At 32.6% G+C, this 21,994-nt stretch overlaps 1 protein-coding gene across 4 annotated transcripts in view; it reads right to left on the reverse strand.

Annotated features, from left to right (window-relative positions):
* LOC145939328 (protein amalgam) overlaps positions 1-21,994 on the reverse strand; it is a 296,331-nt gene that overhangs the window by 205,330 nt on the left and 69,007 nt on the right. For all 4 annotated transcript variants that reach the window (XM_083043563.1, XM_083043565.1, XM_083043566.1 and 1 more), the window contains exons 9-11: positions 13,551-13,604; positions 9,573-9,809; positions 9,252-9,312 (exon numbers count right to left, since the gene is read on the reverse strand). The gene's annotated coding sequence lies outside the window, so the exon portion shown is untranslated. The remainder of the gene's footprint in view (positions 1-9,251; positions 9,313-9,572; positions 9,810-13,550; positions 13,605-21,994) is intronic.

Raw genomic sequence — 21,994 nt, forward strand, 5'->3', positions numbered from 1 at the left:
ATCCGTCTGTAGCCGCATGCTGGGATAGCGTTACGTGTGCAGAGTCAAGGACAAGAGGCGATAAAGATATTCAAACACAGTTGAGAAATATTGCAAGTATGTTCAATAGACTCACGGAATATGTTTATTTATCGCCATTTATCAAAACTAAGAATTATTTCTTATGCCGTATTTCATTACTAAATAAATGCAACATTGATTTCACATGTATTTTATCTTATGATTTATGTATCTCTGACGTACATAAATTTGAATAAACGTTTCCATCGTATAACAAAATCTTGAAATTAAAATTTTCAAAACCACGATAATAAATCATGCCTTTCTAGATTAAGAGCGGCTATAAAAAAAAAGTTAAGCAAATAAAGATTTATGAAAAAAAAAATCCCCTATCATATATAAGACTTTTATGATTGTGATATTCTTTTCCTAAATAAAAATTTTAAAGATATGTATGCTAAACATTATTGATTATACATATTATTCTAGGTCAGGTTACACAAAGGCATTAATTAACTAAATAATTAAACGGTTAGTTAATTAATTAATTAATAGATAACATATATTTCATTTTTCTACAAAACGATGCTTACTCTTTATATAATTCCATAATTATATTCATTATATTAAATATATATCAAAGCAAAAATGTTACAAAAGATTCTCTTTACACCGGATAATAATAATAAAATCAAATTATCTTTAATTTGTATTATTTGCTATTTACCGGTGACATTGAAGATCGACAATGAAAAACTTAATACAACGCAATAAAAGAAGGATTATCGATGGAAAAAAAACTAGATTAAAATATATCTGTAGAAAATATCGAGAAAAAACTCCGATATTACATACTTGGACATCGTCGAAACGAAAAAATACGCAAGATACGAAAGAGAATGGGTTATGAGAGTGCGAAACTGAGGACGATATTGGCTAATAAAGTCTCAACAATTGCAAGCGTCTTTCCATTCCCTCGCAATTCCCTCGCAAGACATTCAAATCTCTCTCCGCCTGATCGGCTCGTCCCCATGCCATTTTGATTCGCATTCCAACGTATTGGAATTCACTTTAAAGGGGTGCAATCGGGATAGAAGGTCAGATCGGTCCGCGATGTCCAGCGGAGGACGCGAAATCGTCATCGACGATGGAAATCGCAGAGGAACTTTATGGGCGGAGGGGAGAGTAAAAGAGAATTCGAGGATGAAATGGTGGAAGAGTGCGGAATAGTTGTACAGCGGCGCTTTACGATGATGGTAACTTGACTCGTAAAAGCCAATGTAGCGCTACCATCCTAGCCGCCTGCGGCAACGTGCATCCCTTGACCTTTTCCATACAGCTTTCATCTAAGCACAATACGTTTACCCTTCCTGCGCGTGAAACATGAACGTTCGACGTGCGAAAATCTCAAAGAATAGGTTCATTATCCGCCATCCTTCCCGTATCTCCGGATACCGATCCTCATTGTCGATAGTTCGCTGAGTTTTCGAAAGCCATGCAATACCCATCAATGTTTTGCACCGATCACGTTTTCGAGTGTTATGTGAAAGTAGCCGCTCGCGTAGTCCTCGAGTGTTTTATCGACAGAATGTTGAATTCTTCGAAGTGTTTTAAAAGTATACTGTAACTTTCGCAATGCATTTGTCGGCTAATGGAGCGATTTAATAGCGTACTACGGCAGTCACGGTTGTTTAAAAGTCGACTGACTTCTTTTCTAGAACGAATTTTTTCTTTCCATTTTTCCGATAAATTACACAATAAACAGGCCATGCTTTCTTAAGCATGAGATATTAATAAAAGAGAAATAATTATTGATACATTTCTTTATGTCACAGACAAAAAACGTTTGTTATCATGAATAAAGTAATTATTATTATTTTTAATCGAGCAATATATATTATATTATATATAATATATTATGAATAAAGTAATGATTATTATTTTTAATCGAATAATATACATATATAATATATATAATGATAATATACAGGGTGTGGGAAAAAAGAGTAAAATATTTTAAGGGATTTAGTATGCTCAAAAACAAGTCGAAAAGTCTTAATAAACATGGGTTCGTAAATGAGTCGTTTTTGAGATATTTGCAATATCATAGACATTGCATAGACATGGAAGGAGATCATTTTGAGCATCTTCTTTAAGATAAGGTAAAATATTAGCTGTTATTTTTTTTGCATAAATTAAAAAAAGGAAAAATTTAAAGGAAAAAATAAGAATTATAAAAATAAATAAATATATATATATAAAGAAATACAAATAAAAATATCTTAAAAACGGTTTATTTGCGGACCCATGTTTATTATTACTTTTTTTCAACACCCTGCATACTGCTCGATTAAAAATAATAATCATTACTTTATTCACGATAACAAACCGGCAAAGTATATTGCATATTCTTGTCAAGTGTCGGCGACGACAAACTTCCAGAAAATAGACGTAATTTCTATAGCTAACTCTTAATAAATGTTATAGTGACGAAAACTAATAAAGTTGCGGAGGCAACACTAGGGGATTACTTCTCGTTCGTGCAGTAACAGGCAAAGTAACCAATTAGTCGGTTCAGGCATTTAAAATCTAATTAGTTGAAACTCGGGCAACTGTACAAAACATAAACTCTGCTTGGTAGTGCTTAGAGACCGCAAATCTCGAATTAATTATGACTGTGCATGTTGACTATAAAAAATTACTACCACGATTTACAACGCAGCGTTTAATCATTTTCTGAGGACATTTAGAACGCTGTGTGGTACTTGACGCTAGAAATATCTCGAGAGCGTTCAGAGTGAGAGCTTATTCATCATCTACTTGAAAAAAAATGTTGTGCAATAATTCTATGTATTTTAAAATGTAATAATAAAAGTAATATATAATTCGTATACTATTGATTGTCGAAAAACTTGATATTGATACTAAATTGAGATTATCTATATCAAATTGATTTTTTTTTCACACGCAATTTTAGTTTGATAAAAATTGTTTTTAAAATAATGCCATACTCTACGATCAATCACATAGACGTGAATGATTTAATATGGTAGCAGCTGAAAAAAATGTTGCAAATCCTAGGAAAGCCTAGATTACAGTTTCCATGTTTCAATGTGATATGTCGACTGATAGCAGAGTCTGTGACACATTTCATAAACCTGGACGGAAGCTACTTCGCTGACGAAAAGTCATTTATGTGGAAGTGAGTCGCGATCGATCGCTCGCGTGTATTTTCTCGCTTCTAACGTCACGATTCGCGTCGATGTAGATATTACCGGTGTATAATATCTATAAAAGTTTTTATAACGTCCTTTGAACGCCTCTCGATCTACACATATCACGAAAAGGGAGTGTTAAGACGCCGTTTCGCGTAAAACAACTGCGCGTGCTACTTTGGCGTGTTTCGATGCCGACTCTCACTGTTCATTACACGAACTGCACCGGGCTGCGATGCAGGGACGCGAGCTTCCAAAGTGTTCAAACAACAATCAAGCGACGAGGGCGCGGGGCTCAGTACATATTGTGGAACATCGCCACTCTGAATTGGAGACTATCCCCGCGCCGCCGCCACCTTGCCGCTATCAATTTAACCCCTTTAACTCTCCGCATGCCTATCCGGACACTTCGACCGATGGTCATCGTCGTTTCGCAGAACCCGCGGGTATATTGCTATTTGTACAGCAACTATCAATTTGCTGGAATCCATTACGGTATTAGAGACGGATTCGACGATTTAGAGGCGCCGCGCCAGTTTGCAGCGCGCGTCGAAACACGCGCCAGCGCGAATTACGCGCGACTTGCGTGATGCATCTTTGCACTTCCGGCTGGCGAATCGCATTTTCACGGCGCACAAACGACCAATAAAAAGGGCAATTAACGAAATCCTCGTTAATTGCCTGCTGGCAATCAGTAAATTCATTTGTTGCAACAGGCCGCGAAATCACGATCACGTTTTCTGGCTGAATTATTCCAGTCTGGAAACTCGCGGCCGAAAATATACGCTATATCGTATGTTATAACGAGCCGATCATATTAAAACATATTATATTTTTCTATCTGAGCAATTTTATTACTTTTGAACTCTTAAATTTCATTGGAATTAATTTTAATTAAAAAAAAACATATCGTAATCTATGTTATAAAATTCCTATATTCACGAACATTAAATTCGTCGAAACTATTCATTTTCGCTTTTAATTATCAATTTTTGTTCTATTATCTCTAGGATATTTATTAATATTTACTATATTAAATTTCGAGATTCATAAACTTTAAGGATATTTCTCGCTGATGAGATTCTGTAGCATATTTTTTAGATATTCATGTAATAAATACCACGACTTTTTAACCCGTCTATAACCTCGAGCTTAAATATCGACCTGCCGCACAATAGACGCGCGATCAACATTTTCTAAAAAAAAAAAGAAAAAAAAGAACTCCATTTGGTATTCTATGAGGAATACTTGCCGCAGTTCACCCACACATATACAGAACACACCCCATATATATCTCGTGTATACGAGAAGGTGTCCTACGGTTCTCGATGTATGCGCTATACGTATACATACATATATCTACATACATCGTCGTGTTACGACAATTAGGTAGCGGAATGCAGATTGCGGTCGGCTGCTACCCGTAGTTACCATATACGAAGGGGACGTTCCAGAGGGGGGTTAAAGGGGCTGATCGTGACATCGGGCCGTTGCACCATCGTCACCATCCCCGGAGATGCAAACCAATTAAAGCAGTCATTTTAGAGGAGCTGCTAGCGCGTTTCCTAATACAAGACTACTCGTTTTCTTTAATATACCGTCGGTCTTGCGATTGATTTTTCTACTGATGTATATTTCTACCAATCAACTTTAACTGATGATCTTAAATTCAGAGTTATAATGAGACATGTTTCGAAGATTGAAATGGCATAAATTAAAAATTGCTGTATATAATATAATTCTTTTTCTTATAAATATAATGTATAAATATAATGTATAAAAATATTGTATACTAATTACATTAATATTGCTTATTAAACTGTAATAAACTCTCTTCTAAAATCTTCTTGTAATTTAGAGAATATATCTATAATTAAATATGATACTAAATTTATAATTGTTTATCACAAATATCATATTTCAACAATTTTAATTCTCTATGTAGATTTATATTAACAAATATTATAAATAATAGTCAAATAATGAATATTTTTTTAGAGACGTTACATCATATATCAAAGATAATGCATGATATTTTGAAAAGAAATTGACTATTCTATCTGCAAAGCTCCAATTTAGTAGATGCAGAGTGATTATACATGATCTTGAAAGGGTAAGTGAAGTTAAATGGATAACACCTCCATAATTACCAGCAATTACGTATTCCTTCTCGTTTACAATTTATTTTAGAGAGTTATATATAGGAAGTAATGATTATATATGCTTTAACCTTTAACCTATCAATTGTTTCATAGAAAACAGAATTTTATTTTATCAAGTTATGAAATCATTATATATAATATATATTAAAATTAAAATTAAAAAAATAATTAATTTTTTTAAATCGCAATTAAATTTGTAATTTTAATATGTAATATAGATTTAAAATTTTATATTGCAAAACCGATTAAAGCGATTAAAAGTATATAATTACAAACTGTAAATATATAAAAATATTTGCGTAACTTTTTACATTCCCGGATTAATTGCATTGATTTTTAAACTTTTGCTCACGTAAAATATAGCAATGCCCGTCGTTAATTTCCATTCGTTGTGTGCCAATATCCGTAAGTAATCTTTACACGTGGATGAATATACGGCGCACACGCTCGCGCACCTGCGTCGATCGGGAATGGCATAAACCCCAGGAAATTGCGCCCTCGGGGTATCGTCTTCGCGAAGTCGATCAGTCTACGGACGATTGCGTCTTCCGGATTTTCCCGATTATGCAAACGCGAGCAGGTTCGTTGGTCGATAAGAGTCGGAATAAGAAATTAAAATATCATCTGTATTAATACATTAATGCAATGCCTGAATTGTTATCGTATCGATACCCGAATATGGAGTACGTGATGCCAGAAAGAAAAAAAGAGAGAAAGAAAGAGAGAGAGAAGAAACATATTTTTTTTCTTATAAACTTTAAACAATTTCAAATATTAATTAATATTAACTTTTCTTTTTTATTTTGATTATTTTTCGGCGGATGCAAAATCAAATCACACAGTTAGTTTTGCAGTCACGTTGTTAAAATAGATTGAATGGATAACGTTTAAACGCGCGCTGCACAGATTACTTTTTCAAAAGATCTATGTACTAGCAGGCGAGGATGTTCACATGGAAATACGAGGATTTAAAGTACGGACGATCGGAAACGCGATACGCAGACTACGGTATCACAAGAAAGAAATCAGGTGTCGAGCGATCGAGGATTTTCGAGAAAGCAGTTTACGTCACTCCGTTACGGACCCATTTCAGACTTCCTCGCTGGTCGAGATCAGATAAGCCACTCCAGAAACAAACTTTTCGGCAGTATCGTTCTCAGCTCCTCTCCGATTTTTCTTTAGAGCAAGAACCTTTATTATCGATACCCAGATCGCGGAGCTACCTCACGATATCTAGGGTACTGCTAATAACTTCCGGTCTCTTTAATTCAATTTAATCGAGATGCAATTCTTCGCCTCTGCTGCCTCGTACTTCACAGTTTCTTGCAGACAAAGCACTTGCTTTATTTTCAGAAACTAACTTATCAATTAATTTCTTCAGGTAGTGTTCAAGAGAGGGCTCGCTAATTATTTACTTACTATTACGACAGCAACTACGTCGATTTTCTCCACAGCACGAATCAATATTATACGTTCAAGTGAGAGTAAGTGAAAATTAGTCTCGGCCGAAAGTGCCTGAGAAACTTTGCAGTCTCAAGAGTCTTAGAAGGGCGTAAATATTTTATAAATATGAATAAAAGAAAAGATATTAACGACGTCACATTTGTTAATAATTCTAATATTTCTAGTTAACTCGACGTCGATAAAAGTTTTATATTAAATTTTATATTTTTTTAAGTATAATATAAACGATCCTCAATAATTAATTAATAATAAAACTAAATAATTGCTTGATATAAAATATAATGATTAATTAAAATTTGAAATATGGACAAATATATAAAGTTGACACAATATCTCATATTTATTATCTTGTGAAAATTAAAAGTAGCTTTTTTATTCTTTCTTTAATTTTCTAGTTCATTAAACAAATCTTTATTTCATTAAAAAATATGAAGCCTAAGATCTTCTAGTATATTACAATGTATATCGAATCTTCTCGCCATATACATATGTCATATATTTCATTTATAAAGCTTAGTAGAAACGTGTTTTCAATTCTTTCTAAAATCTATGCCATAAATCTATGCGTTTTATTATTTCAAATTCTTTAATTTAATAATGTAGCATTGCAAAAATAAGATTATTTATTATTTTAATTAAAATTATTTATCATATATTTGTGTAGCAATTTTTTGTAAGAAAACAAGAAAAAATTTTCTGAGATATCATTAATATCTCATACACCAATCGACAAGTTAAATGGACATAAAATTAATAAGAGTCGGGCGATGAAGACGATTGATTGGTCGCACTCGTCTGGAAAAATAATTGAACGTTTAATATAAAAAAAGGGTACTATCGAGTTCCTATTATCCCGTCTGACCCTTAATCGTTATCAAAGTTCAACGACGGCGTGGCGGAGATAAAGTCGAGTCTGTCTCAAGAAAAAGTCCTATGAATGCAAGTCCCACTTAACGATTTATCACCGGCTTCTCGTCTTCTATATTCTACGGAAAAATACCCCAAAAATACGTAAGAACTATTGTCCCTTATGGTGCCTCTCCAGAAAACCAGGGAATGCGTTTCGACCGCTTCGGCGCTCTTCAATGCCAACCGTATAAAAATTCGACCGTTTTCTACAGACAGGTCGTTCTGACGCTGCGCCAAAGTCTAAGCGTTATGCCCCAGCGTGGCTGCTATTTTTACGAGAATATCGTCCAAGGGGACAAAAGATCTCCAGTCGTCGTCGTCAGGATTAATGACTCGGTTCGTCACGTGTCACGGTATCACGACTAACGACGCGACAAAAGAAAGAAATGGAGATGTAAACTCGTCACCCTTTTCGATCCACAAATAAGATATTCTTGATAGAGGTTCTCCTATCGCTCTTGTGTGTGTGTGTGTGTGTGTGTGTGCGTGCGTGCGTTTATTTATTTAAAAACGACCATGGATATATACACTCTCTCGAGGCGAATGGTCAGATCTTGTTGGCGACAGCGGTGGATCCTCATGGATTTACGCTCTTATTGAGTTTACTTCCCTAGCGGGAAAACAGCTCCTCTGGTACTTGGACATCGGAGTAAGTGGACACTTCGAAGGATCTTGGTTGGGTTACTCGAAATTCGTTTTCATTTGATCCATCTGAAAGGTGACCCGTTGAAGAAGATCACGACGTTGCATCGCGGCATAAATTCAACGATATAGAGTGTTCGTTGAACGCAATCTTCAAATGTTGATGAGTATTTTTATGCTTTTAGCACGCATATTGTTGTATGTAAAATAAGTTTGCAGCAATTTTCTATATTCCATATCAATAATTATGCGGTGAAACCTAATCACTCTTTCAGTAAAACTTCGTGAGATAATACGATAAGCATAATTTAACAAAATTGATCAACAATCTATTAGTTAGTTATATAATAATTACAGTGATTTTGTAATAATTATTGGGCTGTTGTGCGCAAACATTATGCTCTGTCATACTACGCGATCATAACTATATTTTTTATATCTTATAAAATGTTCCACATAATTTTCTTCTAATATAGTTTATGGTATAGATTTTAGAAAGAATTAAAAACACGTTTCTACTAATCTTTATAAATGATGTGACGTATATGACAAGAAGACTCGATATATATCGCAATATACTAGAAGATCTCAGGCTTCATATTTTTTAAAAGTAAGATTGTAAGCATAATTTTTATTTTGGAGCCATTTAAATTTTCTCGGTTTTTGCTTCCGTCATATACATATATATAAGTATACATATTACATATACATTTCATAAATATATAGAGCACATATTTTGTGTCCTAAATCAATGAAGATAAAATCAATGATAACACAATCACTAATTTCCGTTTTCATTATTTCGATAAATCTACGGATATTAAAAAAATTATCGAATAATGCTCAATATATTACTTACATTGATGCCTCTCCTATAAGCCTTCTCCTTTTTTCAGGTTGTCAGGATCGCTTAAGTTGATCTATAACATATATAAATAAAATTCAAATTGTAACAACGCCTAAAATATTTAATTCATATTTTTAAAAATTGTTATTGTACGTATTAAGGTTTATATTCGATACATACAGTAACGAGCAGAAAATAATGAAATAACTCTTTTTCTTTAATTAAAACTTTTACAGAACTTGTAAAAAAGTTAATAAAAATATTTTTTTCTAATTCTTTCTTATTTAAATAATTCGAATAAAAATTCCAATATACAAAATAAGAAATATTTACCCTAGAGTTGCTCTGCCCGCACCCGATGCCTCTCCTAGGCCTCCTCCTCCTCTCAGGTTGTCAGGGTCGTTAAAGTTGATTAACACGCGCGATACTTTTAACGACACTCCCGCACTTGTACGCGTGACACTTATAACGACACTCCCGCACTTGTACGCGCGATACTTATAACGACACTCCCGCACTTGTACGCGCGATACTTTTAACGACAAAGGCTCAGGGTCAGCTTAAGTTGATCTGTAACATACAAATAAAATTTAAATTGTAGCAGCGCCCAAAATATTTAATTAATATTTCAAAAAATTGTTTTTGTACGTATTGAGATTTATATTCGATGCGTACAATATAATGAACAGATAAATAATAAAATAACTATTTTCTTTAAATAGAAACTTTTGTAGAACGTAAAAAGAATTGATAAAAGTATTTTTATCTAATTTTTTCTTGTTTAATATAATCGTTAAATATAGTAATCATACCGATATATTTCGATACTAGTCGCGATCGCGTTTAAAAAAAGAATTCGACAAAACACAAAGCAGTTTCGCACCACTACTTTACTGCTCGAGTGTCGGCGCACGAATAACAACACACCCGAAGCATATTATTGATAATGTGTTGCCGAAATATTTTACATATTATGGCATATATATGTATATATATATATATATATTTACGCGGAATATTAAATTATACAAGCATTTTAAGATACAAATTAATTATTTATTAAACGATTAATGAATCGTGGAGATGATCCTGTGATTTTAATTATTCGACCGTTTATTTCACGTTCTCAATTCGAATTATAATCAGAGCTTTGAAAAATCAAACGATAAAACATCAGACGAAATATATTTGTCACTCTATCATTAAAGAAATAATTATTATCCGTGAAGATCACTACGAAACGATAACTTATATAATTTAGCGATTTCTGTCACTTTGAATCTTACTCAATTAATCTATCGATAGTGTCTTGATAAATTCATAAACCAAATCGCAGTTACATAAATTATCGTTTACATTCGCTGAGCTATTGGAAATCGTTGCAACGTGTTACCTACTTAATCAAAATTGTTCTCCAACAACACATTATGGATAATTATCATATATATAATTAGCGTAATTATATTAATATTATATACTATATTAGATATTCAATATTATTAATAAACATCTTATATATTTCATTTAATTAAATTTATTTGATAAAATTTGAACAAATCTATATGTTTGATAAAAATATATAATTGTGTTTATCAGACTAAAATTCAATTTTAGACAAAGAGATAGATACTACGGCGAAGACGTATTCAAGAATAATTTATAACAAAATCGATATTACAGAACGATATCCGCGCGATGTTTGTATTATTGCGTTCGCGTCGAAGCCGTCCGAAGTTCGCGTCGTCCATTAAATGTCGCGTAACGTTCACCAACGCGCGAGAGGAAAGGCACATAATCTCTCGTAAACCCAAAACCATTACCATATACAAGAGTCCCGCCTTTGTATACGGTGCGTCCCCTGTAAATATCGCCGTTTCCCTTTGTCAATGCTTTACGTGCCCGCGTCCGAATTTCTCCCTCATCCTCCCTCATCCCCGAGAGTCCTTCATCCCGTTCCCTCTTCTCTCTATGCGCATCCTCATGCGCGTGGATACCTCTTTCTCTTTAACGCGGATTACGGGAAGTCTCGTTTCTCGGATCTCTCGTCGGGTGATAAATTCGTTCGACTATGCCGCGAACGGCGCATCCGAATTGCTTGAGATATCGCGTGTTCTCCCTCTTTTCGAAGGGAGAAAGTTTCATGATAAATTCCACGGATTCTGATACGCGCAACTCCAAAACCAACCGTAAACGAGACCAAATAAACTCGATGAGAATGATAAAAAATATAATATATTTTATTTTTAATATTATTTTGTCTCTAAGAATTAATTGACATGCAAGATTTTTACTTCATATCTATCAATAATTTATTCAGCTTTATAGAATTTTGAATAAACATCTATTATATGTATAAGATGAGACTTGACTCATTTTTTAAACTTATTGAAAGATTGAAGAAAAATAACAGCTTAAGAAACAACAACCATAACGGTGTCTTAGTACGATCGAGCGCTGACTTTATTCAACACGATATGATTTCGTGTAACGCGGATGAATCTTCATTCGATATAATCCTTATCGGTGGCGGTCCCCAAACGAGTTTGCGACGTAAACGAGTTCGCGGCTCCATGACTCCACCGGCTTCTCGTTACTTTATACGGACGTAAAGATACACGCTTTTTATCAAGAACGACGTCCTCGAGGAGTTCCTGATTGGACGACACTTTCCAAAGCATAAAAGACGGTCGTTCGCGCCCCTGTTGGACTTTTCCCGTGGATCGATAACCGGGAAAGAGCGACGATATCGTTGTCTATGATAAGCTCTTGGCGGATACACAGACACATCGATGAATCGATGGGGATTCTTTCTCTAAATCGATCATGGGCGACAGTAGAACGCTTTATCAAAAGTGTGATTTATGTTACAGGTACGACTGAGCATGCGCCCTCATCTATGGGTCAATATCGCACTGAGTTTATTTGATAACCGTTTCGACGCACATTTTTCTTTATCGCACCGACAGAAAAGTAGCATTCCACAAATTTTTTAGGAATGTGAGACAAATGTGTGTCTCCACTCAACCGTGAAAAGTATGAAAACATGTTGATATACTCGATTTAAAACAGTTCTACCTCAATTTTTATTTCTGCGACTTCGCACTGTCTACTACGATACCATGGCACAAATATGAAATCGAAACCCGGGTTAAAAGCATATCTGTCTTGTCAAATTATTTGTTTATACCGGAACTACGTTCCGGTAAAAGTTCACGGTGCAACATTTCAAGTTATCACCTATTGATATCAGAAGACATTGTAACCTATTTTCTCTTGAAATATTTTCTATATTTCTTCTAATTTAAATATTATAAGCTTGATAAAGCAATTTCTAAATTATTATAACTCAGTATCGTGATTTCTATATATCTCAAGTGTCATTTGTTTACAAATGTTATCAATTAATTATAGCAATTTGTAATATATATATTGAATGCATATTTCAACCAATTATTAGGCAAAAAATTATTTTATACATTGTATAGTCTAGAAAATAATTAACTTGTTTTCATTTACAAGTTAAATAATATAGTTAATTTTTTCAAATAGACAATAAAAATCCTCAATAAAATATTTTGTTATTCGTTGATTCTTTTTCATTTTTTTAATAAAAAAATATTCCTAAATTAATTTGTTAAGAAATATTTCAAACTCGTAATTATATATAATATTTATTTGTTTTAATAAAACATATTTCTAAATATCTATCGGTCCTATTGCAATGTAAACAAGTTGACGTAACAAGGTTGTAAAAATATGATATTATTAATGCATACTAACATTATGTCATATATGTATATCACGTTCGCATGCATATACCATAAATATATCTCTTGGATTACAACACAGTAAGTAATCTTCACGCATATTAAATAACATATTCATCTTTTTGTTACGGCACGTGTCGTGAAAAAGGGCAAAGTAACATATATTTATTTTTAAGGAATTCAATGTCATAGAAAATAATCAATATATTATCTCTCTCTGAAAGTGACCTTTAATTATATATATACTTCTAAACAAATCCCTTTCTAAAAAGTGCATGCAAAGTCGATTCTCGCATGTATATGCCAATACTTGCAAGAATCGACTTAACGTGCCTTTTTTACAAAGGGATGTTATAATATTTTAAATTTGATTAATACTTTTGACAATTATCAGAACTGATTTTTGTCAAAAAATATTAATCGCGGATAAGATATTATAACATATTATTTAAAACAAATGTTACTATTTTAATATTTTCAACATATAATATATACCCCCATTACCGCCATAGAAATATTATAAAATAAACAATTTCTCACTCACCGATACTTTACACGGCACTCCCGACACGAATCGCACTGTGTATCGCAATGCTACCTGTAACAAATAAAATACATACATATATTAGAATAATCTTATTATTTCGCATTACAACATACACAATATAAATATGTAAGCTAGAATTAACGATAGATATATCCACGGATCGTAACACATTCGCGCGCGCGACAACAGATTAAGTTGGGTTATGTTGGCAAGAGATTTTGCATCGAATTTTTCGCGAAATATGCGTTTCGAACAATTACGACTACATATTAACGTTGAAATTATGATATGCGATTGATAAATATTACAATACAAAGGTTAGAAATCGTTTCTAACGATTATGCTTACTAATTAATCAAAGCGGGACGAAGCTCGAACTGCCTGATACTCGTGGCGTTTCGGTAATGACCGCTATTCTACAAACATCGGCAACTTCACTCTAATAGCGCGCGCGCGCGATACTATATACATGACTTAATATTAATAATATTAATTAATTAAAACTCGAAGGAGATTCGTTCGAAAAGATATAGTTTTAGAAAGAAAAAATATTGATCAAGAATAAGGTATATTATAACATATTATTTACAACATATTACTATTTTATAACTTTTACCATATTATTATTTTAAAATTTAATTAGCAAATTATGACATACACAATATAAATATAAATATAAAAGCTAGAATATTTAATTAGCAAATTTTCGCTTTATTAATATTTTTTGATAAAAATCAGCTGATTAAAGCGTTAATTTGCTAATTAATTTTTAAAATAATATATGTTATAAAAATTAAAATAATGTTTTAAATAATATGTTATAATACTTTAAACACGATTAATATTTTTGACAGATATCAGCTGATTTCTGTCAAAATAAATGCGATATTGTTGGCTCGTACTACTTAATCTATATATATATATTCTTACTTTGTGCATAATAAAATTATGATATATAAAGTGCATATAATTTTTTATTGGTTTTGATTCGTATTAATTATTTTATATTAATAGCTGAGTGATTGGGCGACGAAAAAGCTAAACGTAGTGCGATATTGTTGACTCGTACTACTTAATCTATCTAAATTCTTACTTTGCGCATAATAAAATTACGACATATAAAGTGCGTGTTATTTTTTTATTATTTTTGACTCGTATTTATTATTTTATGCTCATAGCAGAGTAATTGCGAGACAAAAAGGCTGAATTCTTTCCTTTTCTAAAAAAGATATGTAAAATCGATACTCGCATATATCAAAGTTTATTGTTGTCGCTTTTCCGCGATGCTTATTGGCTGTCAAGATTCGCGTTGTGTGTTATATTCGTAGCATCGAGAGGCTGTCATCGCGAGGATTAGCAGTTTGACAGTTTGTTCAAAATAAAATAAAATAAAATAATAATATTAATTTTAAATAATATGTTATAATACTTTAAACTCGATTAATATTTTTGACAGTTATCAGCTGATTTCTGTCAAAAAATATTAAAAGATAAAGTATTATAACATATTATTTACAATATATTACTATTTTAATATTTTTAACATATTATTTTAAAATTTAATTAGCAAAGTAACGCTTTATGAATATTTCTTGACAGAAATCAGCTGATTAAAGCGTTAATTTGCTAATTAAATTTTAAAATAATATGTTAAAAATATTAAAATTGCAATATGTTCTAAATAATATGTTATAATACACCTTATCCGCGATTAATATTTTTTGACAGAAATCAGCTGATAACTATCAAAAATATTAATCGAGTTTAAAGTATCATAACATATTATTTTATTCAATTTTATTTTGAACAAACTGTTAAACTACTAACCCTTGCGATGACCTCTCGATGATATGAATATAACGCACAACGCACAATGCGAATCGAAACAGTCAATCAGCATCGCGGAAAAAATGCAACAATACCTGCGAGAATCGACTTATAATTAACATGCCTTTTTTAGAAAGGAATGTTATAATATTTAAAATTCGATTAATATTTTTGACAATTATAAACTGATTTTTGTCAATAAATATTAATCGCAGATGAAAGATATTATAATATATTATTTAGAACATATTATTATTTTAATATTTTCAATATATTATATACATCCCCATTACCGCATAATTAAATTAAATTAAATTAATCTTTAAATGAAATGGCGCGCGCACAGCGCGCGCGCGTGTTGTCTAGTATTATAAAATATCACATGAAAAAAACTTGCATATATCAATCAAAACTATTTTTTACATATTTAAATATAAAATTTTCTTTAATTAAAAGTAAAAATTAACAATTTTATGTATTACACTTATATATAAATTTTATATATTTTACTTATATATAAATATTATATATATATGTGTAAAGAGAAAAGAAACAATGTTTTGAAGCTCAAGTTTAGACGATAGATAATTCTGCATTTGTAACTAATATTTGAAATATATAATAAAAACAGTAAAAATCTGCATTTTTTTATTTCACTGTTATTGTAGTTACATAAAACTGAAGATTTATATTATAACGGCATATATGACATTTAATTAATTAGCAACTTTCTATACAAAGCAACGTATAAACTACTGTTATATTGTAAATTATGATAGCTTCATTTAGCTGCTTTTGGAATCTCTTAAGAAGAGGTGTCTACTATCTACAGAGCTGAGTTAAGCGATGTTTAGCAAAGGATTCAATATTATATTTGGGGATACCGGTGTACGCTTAAACACCCGATATTAGGTCAAACTACCTTTACAACAATAACCTTATTAACCACTTTGAGTATTACTCCACTAATATAATTCAATTTTAAAGGAATAATTGTCAATCTCTACAATAATGCTTCTTTTTTAATTCTTATTGTATTTACTAATTAATATGTATTATAGATCAATTTCTTCTACTACTTTGTAGAAAAAATACAATATGTAATTATATTTTAATCACAAATTATATTTGATTGCCAATTTCTAAACTAAATAAGTTATTATTGTATTAACTTGGGTAAATATAGCAATCTACGCGAACATCAGTAAATAAAATTTAAAATGAAATAACAGAAAAAAGATTTATAAATTTATAGTATTTAGAAAACATTAATAAATCTGATCACGAAAATATGTGCAAAGACGTCTTGTACTTGATCTGCTTTTTTCCACATCGCAAAAATGCACAATTAATAAAATAGATCACTATTCTTGAAAACCAACAAGTAACAAGAAATACGATTCTTAACATCAGCATTTATTTCCCTCTGATTTTCCGACAGATGATTCGATAAGCTTCGAAGTAATCAAGTTCTGATGGCAGTTGTCTGCGATTGGAGCAAGGCCCGCGTTCGTAATCCGTAGAATGGCCATATTGAAACGGAAACACACAGGTCGCTGACAGCAGAGATTAGAGAATTACTGCGAGCCAATAACCATTAAAGAGAACGACCGACAGTGCCGATGTTCTGCGACCACAAGCTGGCTTTAAACGGCCCAATATTAAACACCGTGCTGCGCGGATAGCACGATGCAACGGCGCAAACACACTTGAGCCATATCGCTATCCTCTACCGTGGGCAAAAGATGGCAAGGGAAGAAATTTCGGCAAGTAACACGACATAAACAATTAATATGATTTTCAACTTAAGTATCGATTTCTTGATCGACGACTTTGAGATATTTGATTAGTCAAAAGGAGGTATGATATCGTTCGCTTTGAAAGAGTTATGAGCTTTGCTGGAGAACATTTTACATTCTCAAGACCATATCAGTAACTCTCTCACGACTATATTCCGTTAAAGTTTCATGGGTGAATGAAAATTTCAAAAAGTACTGCGCGATCCTGTCTTCCGACCCTTTCTCTCTTTCTCCCTTATTCTTTCTCCTTGGAGGCGCATACGGTGGATTACTTTTACTCTGTCGCCAACGCTTCAACCGATAGTTGAACTTTATATGTTGAAAAATAGAAATTGGTTGTAAAAGAGGTTACGAAGTTTTAATAATGTTCGCCAAGCAATAAGGCAGAAACCCGTGCACGCCAATCGTAGAGTGTAAAGATTCGGAAAAGTTTCAAAACTAAATCTATTTTATAAGTACCATCTAAATTTGTGAATATCTATGCTACATTATTAAAAATAAAGCTCTCTCTTTCTTTCTCTCTTTTTCTCTCTCTCTCTCAGATCTCTATATATAAAACATTTCTCTATGAAATTAGATGAGAAAATTAAATATATTTATAAAAGAGCATATTATTATACAAAGGACGGCGAATTCCACCAGTTTATTCGCGTTAAGCCAACTTCCCCTGTTGCTTTGTCTTCTTTGACGTCGGTTAAATTACCCTTGGAAAATGTTGGAAAGTTTTAATAATATTCGTGAAGAAATAAACCAGCACAGTGATTACGTAGGAAATTCTCAACAGACTCAAAATTAAATAATCTTTTATTTTATTTTATTTTTTTAAAGATTAATTTCATTTCTTCAATCTAGCTGGCATTCAAAATTTAAATTGTTTTTATATTTCAGCAGTAATTAATGTAATTTAATTAAGATATAATTATTATATATAACAACTTTTAATGATTTATAATACATTGGTAAAAAATTGTAATTTTATAATATTGCTCCAGAAAAAAAGGAGAGAAAGATAAAATCTAGAGAAACGCTTTAGCGTTAGTAAGAACAATGAGTATCAAGTCGCGATCAAAGCCAGGAAGGAGGATTGATGAAAGTATTTAGCAAACTACTTCGTGGTCAAAGTGGATTAGCGAGTTAACCTGGATGGAACTTCTCAGGTGGTAGAAAACGAGTTGCAGTAGAGTGTATAACTTCAAACGCTTTTCGAGATGAGAGCTTCGCTCGATGGTAAATTAGGTTGATTGTGCCACTATGTTAGACGCAGAGAATTTTTGGCCGAGATATCCGGTATTTATCATAATAAAATCTCTTTAATCCGATTTTTTTGGATTACATTCGCCGGTGCTCTAACACGATAAACAATGCCATTCCACCATCAGTCATTTGTATCCTATCTACAAATGATAAACGAGCTCTCGCGCATATAACATATTCGTAAAACAATTCTTATGTGCGCGTTTTACAAGCCGCGCAAATATATGCTATTCTATTTTTGTAAAAAAAAAATCCTATATTCGAATCTCTTTCGATATCAGAAAAATTAATCTGAAATTTTAAAGATCTAGATCTGAAAACCGTCCCTTTTCGTCTTGCATTTTTGCATTTATTGCACAAATTCAACATCCGCTTAAGTAAAAGGATACTATTTTGCGAAAATAGCATTACAGTAAAGAAATAAGTTACGTCTCTCAGTTGCATTTTTCTCTCTCAATTTGTACTTTAGTTCAAATTCTCCTTCCCACAGACTATTCTCAGCCTCCGGATTTTCTCAATTTGCTTTAAATCCCTTTTCTGCGTTTAAACGTACATTTTCATTGTACACGAAGAAAAAGTCTTTATCAGCAATTCGCAATAATCAGATCTTGCAACGATTTCAATTGCTTAATTTCTTTGCGAAAAGATCCCGCAAATATGTAACTTGCAACATAAATATTTTATCTTTTTGTTGCGTGAAAATTTTACCGTGAGAGTCACCATCGATTAGTCGCTATACCTTACTTTTCTCTTTGGAGCTTAACTTCGGTCCCCTATCCAGGCAGGACCGTAGAGACCGCCCGCTCAATCGCGACAAAACTTTCCAATAATGTGAAACTAGTTAGCGATTTTTACGTCATATATAGATATACTGCTCATGTTCCACGATCGTATATAGTTCGAGCACATACTACCAAGTAACAGCAGAGCTTATCGACTTTCGAACAATGACAATCTTAGTTTGTTAGTTAGAGAATTATTGGAAAAATGTATTATCGAATTGCTCGATAAAGTATAATTAAAAATTAGAAGAAAATGTTAAAAGAGTGTTAAAACAAAGAATCCAATTTATAAAAATTTCTAAGCGATATTTGCGATTCTCTTTATGATCAAACGATATAAAATATAATTGCCATAAGTATAATTATAGTAATTAAAATGATAAAAAGTCAAGTCCTAATTTTATCGCGATAATATCGGCAATGGATTGTCTCATGGAATTCGAAATTGGGACATTATCCGCAGGCAGAAAATTAAAGACGACGTTATTAAGAATATGAATAGTTTAAGATAATTCTCACTGTGCTATCGAATATTTCTAGTAATGAATAGTAACTATTCCCCACGCTTGTTCCATACTCAAGTGCTCATGCATTTATATGTATAATAATAATAATTAAGTAAAATTTAAAAAAGTATACACGCACATTACTATTTTTAGTATTACTATAATAAGAAATGCAACATATATACACATGAGCTTTTTAAAAAAGACATACAGTTAAATAAAAAAATCTCGCGCTTTCTTCCATTAAAGAAACAGTCAATTTTATGCAATTTTTTATGTTTAAGTTTCCTATTTTTTTATATCTTTTTTATTTGTTATCCCTTTTGTTATTTACTTCTTTCTTTTATCTATTCTTTTATCTATTCAAATATCTTGCTGTTTCTTGTACTGTAATAATGCTTAGTAAGATAGCACGAGTCGCTTTATGCACCACAGTAGAAAAAGGTTTTAAAATTATTTAATGTTTAAGAGAATTCGTAAAAACGTCGCGCTTTTGTGTGTGTGTCCGGGTCTTCCACTTTTACGCAAAGTTACCACTGATATTTCCCTTACATGCAACCGCAGTTCTTAATAAAGTACCGTTTAAGCAGTCTCTGTCCATCAAAGCAGGTAGCTCTTTATAAAGTTCCATTTACTTGCTAATAAAGCAATAGTATCCCGTAAGTTCTACAGACAAGTTCCTTCCGTGCCTGTCACTCTGTTCACGCTGTAACTCCGCTTGACCATCATTTCCGGCGTGTTTCACTAGACGGCCTGCTTTACTCCCGATCGCCATGTACCTACCTACCTACCCGTTTCTCAGGAAGTAGACATACAGACGGTGACGCCTGTGTGTGCCCGAGTGCACAAGGGTAGATCGGTAGATATATCGCGTATATATGCGCCATACGTCTTTGATGTACTCTCTTCCATCATGTCGAATCAAATATGTCCTCCGGTGGAGTCTTTGCTCTCTTTCACTTTGTCATCGCTCTCTTCCACCGCGAGATCATCGATTGTTTCGTCTCCTTGTAGCGGAATTCGATCGCGTCAAAGTAGATGTATTTGTGCACTGACAATGAGTGCATCGCTTAATCAAGAGAATCACCCGATAAGCACGCTTTAGGAAATAACAAGAGACGCCGTGCGCGACGCGTTGATTGCATTCCTTTTGCGCTGCATACATTAAAACGCTAGATCTCGAGTGCCCTTCTTGAAATTATATAGAGAAGCCAGTTTCGTGTAAAAGAAAGGTTTAATTAAAATTTCTTTAGCTGAAAATGTTTCGCTCTCTTGCGCGCGGCGTAACAAGATTCTTTTACGAAGCGAAACTACATTTCCGATATGATTTACAAGATTTGACAATAATGCATTTGTAAAACTTTTATCGGAGTCTACATTTTTTTCAAATATTTAAGATATATAATTAGACTTTAATACAAAAATTTTTAATTTAAACTATGCGTTTAATTTTTAATTTTAATTATGTAGATATAAGTAATTATAAATTATCCCTAATATACAAAGAATAAAGACATTTCATCTTTGCCAGCATCAATCCAATTTTATGTAAATTAGCGTTTGATTAGAATCTTCGAAAATAATAATATTATCAATATACTATTTCGCGTACATCAAGTGTCCACGAAAATATGTCCTAATGGCAGGCTAGCTTAATATATATGTAGATGAATGTGTTGCTACATACCACATTTATCATACAGAATTTCATCCTATTTATATGTACAATCAATGTTGTAATAATTAACTAATTAAACGCAATAATTAATTAATCTAGTCCTCATACTGTACCGATTGCAAATTGGAATTTTCAATGAGAACTAATCAACTGCAAATTTCTTAACTTGAAGAATCTGCTGTGAATCGATACATTTTCGGAGCATTGTATATACGGTGATAACTCTTTATGAGTATAGCTACGTTCGTATCTATGTGACACGAAGATACATTGAATTGGACAGTCCGTGAGGGCATAGTATCGGGAACATACATCATATCTGCGGACTTATACGTGACTTCCGTATATAGGACACGTACGTATGTGACGATCGAGAATAAAGCAGGGTTGTAAGTGAAGTGTTTCGGAAATGGTGGTCAGATAGATGTACCACGGAAAAGCAATGGCTGCATATCATCTTGTCATTGTGTCAAGCTCAAACGGAAACTTCCTTTGATTTGTATAATCGTGATTATGTGATTTCTGTGACGGAATTGCAGAATTGAACGTAATAATTAATATATCGCAATAGATCAACATATCGCGCTCCATTATC

This window comes from Prenolepis imparis, unplaced genomic scaffold (assembly GCF_030444845.1).
Source record: "Prenolepis imparis isolate NDT839.2.m4 unplaced genomic scaffold, iyPreImpa1.0 SCAF_8, whole genome shotgun sequence".
In the NCBI taxonomy this organism is placed as follows: Eukaryota; Metazoa; Arthropoda; class Insecta; order Hymenoptera; family Formicidae; genus Prenolepis; species Prenolepis imparis.